Source organism: Mesoplodon densirostris, chromosome 17 (assembly GCF_025265405.1).
Source record: "Mesoplodon densirostris isolate mMesDen1 chromosome 17, mMesDen1 primary haplotype, whole genome shotgun sequence".
Lineage (NCBI taxonomy): Eukaryota > Metazoa > Chordata > Mammalia > Artiodactyla > Ziphiidae > Mesoplodon > Mesoplodon densirostris.
The window spans coordinates 21,969,228-21,973,040 of NC_082677.1; the positions used below are offsets into that span (position 1 = coordinate 21,969,228).

Here is a 3,813-nt window from a genome sequence, read left to right on the forward strand (position 1 = left end):
GTTGCTGCGCGCGGGTTTTCTCTAGTGGCGGCGAGCGGGGACTACTCTTCGTTGTGGTGCGCGGGCTTCTCATTACAGTGGCTTCCCTTGTTGTGGAGCACGGGGTCTAGGCGCGGAGGCTTCAGTAGTTGCATCACGCAGGCTCAGTAGTCGCGGCACACCGGCCTAGAGCACACAGGATTCGGTAGTTGTGGCGCGTGGGCTCCGTAGTTCACGTGTGTGGGCTCTAGAGTGCGCGGGCTTCAGTAGTTGTGGCGCACGGGCTTATTTGCTCCGCGGCATGTGGGATCTTCCCGGACCAGGGCTCGAACCTGTGTCCCCTGCATTGGCAGGTGGATTCTCAACCACTGCGCTGCCACCAGGGAAGCCCCAGGAAGCTGGCTTTGCACAGTACCGATCCAGTAGCAAGTTTCGGTCCCCCTTTCCCTTGCCTTCCCTGCGCTCCAGTCTTGGAGGGCCTTGGAGCCTGGTAAGGAGGAAGGCCAAAGAAAGAAGTGAGAAGTGGGTCACACCCTCTTTCCTGGACAGCAGACCCTGGCCCCGGGTCTACTGGTAAATACTGAACCAGCACACCGCTATTCTTTAAGCAGCACACCAGCTCTCTAAGGTAAAAAGCCCTGCCTTGGAGTAACTGCCTATTTCCGTGGTGTAAATACTCTCCAGCACGGCCATCTCAGGCTACCCATGTGATGCCATGGAATGCAGGGTTAGAAAGAGAAGCTAAAATTCGATCTGGTGAGCTGCTAGGAGCCTGACCCAGCTCCCCACCGTTCCTAGCCTGAAGTCATGCCCAAGATGGGTGGTGGGGGAGAACTATCTATCCAGAATGAAGTTTGAGTTGCTGAACGGTATATAGTTCTCATCCAGTGACAGGGGAAAAACGGAATCAATTTCAGTTCGGGGATAGTAAGAGACCAAAGGAAAGCTGCATTCTGGTTATATCCTAAGGATGGTGCCTGTCCAATGTATGGGTTACATGCGGGAACTTTTATCTTTAAAACTGGGAAGGTACTCTTAAAAGAGAATTATCACGTGGACATACAAAACTGAAAGGTATACGTGAAATCTCCGCCCTCAGATTGAGAAGCACAGATGTAGCACAGCCTGTAGCTGATGAGGTTTGTTTTGGAGAGTTTTCTTTACTGTTCCAAAACAGATGCCCCCGAAGGCAGGCAGCAGCTGTCTCACTGACTGAAAAACAAACAAGTGAAACTGTTCGAGGATGCAAAGATCGTACAGGAAGGACCCCCCCTCCCCAAAGACGCGCATAAGACATACCTCACAGGTATACTATGAAGATTAACTGCGCAAACATACTGGAACGTGTCTAACACAGAGAGCAGGTTTTCAGTCGGTGGGTTGTGGTTTTCCTTCAGGGACTTCATGACGTTCCAATGGTGTTGGATTATGTCGACTCCCTCTACGGGAGCTTCATCCGTGTTCATATGTAAGAACCGTTTCTTTCCACTCTTGCTGATGAATGTCACAATGGAAGCCTTAGAGAGCCTCGGTTAGGGGAAGAGCGGGAACCTTCTAAGACCCTTTGGCCGGTGGGGAGAGAGGAGGGAGTAAACGAGAACCAGAACCAGCTTTTAAGCGGGCTCCCACGTGCTCGGCGCTCGCGAAAACAACTTCTGTGTAGTTTAAGCCGCCACGAGGCCCCCGGGACCGCAGCTCTCCCACCCCGGCTGCCCGAATAACTGGCTCTTTGTGCTTCCTCATCCACGGGGCCGATTGTAAGGCAGAAACTGTGCCCGGAGAGATGCTGCTTCCAGCCGAGACCGGGCTGGGAAACCGCGGGGACCTTCCCTCAATCACGCCTGCTGGCAATGAGGGACTTTCTCCGGTTTTTAAAAGTACGTTCACAGACCACCATCGCCTATTTTCAGTGACACGAACCCTGCCTTTTACCGTTCAGTCAACAGAACCTGGAGTGTTCCAGGCTTCCAGGCAGCCCTGCCTCCTGTTTCTTGACAGGAAAGGGAAAGTTTCTGGGGACGGGGCCTGCGTACGGCCCCGCACAGTGAGGAGGGGAGAGGGACACACCCCGGGCGCTGGGGACACCCGGGCTTGGCGGCCCAGGGGACGCGGCCCGTGCGTTTCCTCCGGCGTGCGGGTCTGCCCGGCTGCACCGAGGCGGGTCTGCTGCACTGCGAGCGGCTGCCCCGCGGCTGGTCAGTGGCCGCCAGGGACCCGGCGCCCAGCCCACTCCGGCCTCTGTGGAGGCGCTTTTACGTCCTTCCAAAGGAGTGTCAGTCCTTTGGTGGTCTGCCCATTTCTTGTGAGAAATTATGAATAATGACTCATCAATCTAGAATCTACACCGGTGTATACGTGGTGTCTAAAAATCAGGAGACTGGATGAGGTCATAAAAGACGTGAACGTGGAAGAAAAAGAGATTACAGCGCCCTCCTCAAAGCGCGGAAGAATAGAGGGCGGGCCGGAAGGCATCTCCGCATGCGCAGAGGCAAGTCTGACAAAGCTTGACGGAAGAGGCGGGGTGGGAGGAAGCTGAGGCTGAAGACATAATTTGTCTAGATTTGCGTTAACCCTCGTCGTTTCCCACATGGTCTAGCGGTTAGGATTCCTGGTTTTCACCCAGGCGGCCCGGGTTCGACTCCCGGTGTGGGAACTACAGACCTTTTAGGACAAAAGAAGAGCAATTCAAAACCCCCTTAACTAGGGGGTTGGGGGTACTAGCTTAGTGTTTTTAGAAAACGCTGTAACCCCATTTCAGAGCAGCCAGGAGAGATTGAAGCTGGAGGGAATCAGGGGCTACCCTGCAGCGGTCGTCGGTACACAGCCCACCCAAACCCGGTCCGCTGGCAGAAGCAGGAGGAAACGAAGTAACTCGGAACAGTGCCAAGTTAGCTTTTGAAATAAGTCTTTAAATCTGAGGAGCAGGGAGCCAGCCGGTCCCGTGCTAACATATATGTTTCAGCTGGTTTTTCTGCGTAATTTCTCCTTGTACTGTGAATATGGAACTAATGACCAAAAAGTGCTCTTCTGTGAAAGAAAAAGAAAAGCCATATTGTAGGACATGATAGGGCTTTTAAGTTGCCTAAAGCCATTCCTTTGAGAAGGATAGCAAGATTTCCAGAAAAGACATACTCTTAAGGGCAGAGTAGTTCAGGGTACAGTCGATTGTGTTTGTGACTCAAAGAGCTCACTAAACCAGTTATTGCGGGGGGAAGGGGGGGCGGTGAGGGAGGAAAAAAGAAAATTAGGTTATTACAAATATTGAGGAGTGAGGCAATGGTAAAGACAGCACTTTCTTCCCATGCCCTAACATATTTATTTGACACATTCTGTTGAAAAAACTTCAAGTATTCATGATAGGCTCAATAAGCGCCCTAGAGTTAGAAATCTTAGTACTCATGTGTGACGAGACAGTTTCCAACTGTTACCCAAATAAGTGCATCCTCTGCTCTAATCGTTTATCTTGCTTACCTCTCCAACCATTTGCCATTAGGAAAAGTCTCCGGGCATTTAGAAGCCACACTTCTTTCCCACTGGTGTTGAACTCTTTGAAGCTTCCCCAATTTGTTCCCAGACTGCCTTTAACCCTGAGAAATGGCTGTGAAAAAGACTTGGCATCCACATGACTTCGTTTGAAATTTGCTCTCTTTTTAAAGTCCTTTGGGATTTTAAGGGACACAAAATTGCCATCCTTCATGAGAAAAATACTAGGCTAAATATATGCTTATTCAAAATTCCTAAATGAAGAGCTTGGAGGAGAAATTGATCATCAGCAGGTGATCTGCATTTATTGAATCAAGTAGGACAGAGTTGATAGGAAAATAAAAAACATAA

At 50.9% G+C, this 3,813-nt stretch overlaps 1 non-coding gene across 1 annotated transcript; it reads left to right on the top strand.

The window, feature by feature from the left end:
- Positions 1–2,560: 2,560 nt before the first annotated feature.
- On the top strand, positions 2,561–2,632 carry TRNAE-UUC (transfer RNA glutamic acid (anticodon UUC)). Its single transcript has one exon. It is a non-coding gene; the product is annotated as a tRNA-Glu (tRNA).
- The last annotated feature ends 1,181 nt before the right edge of the window (positions 2,633–3,813 follow it).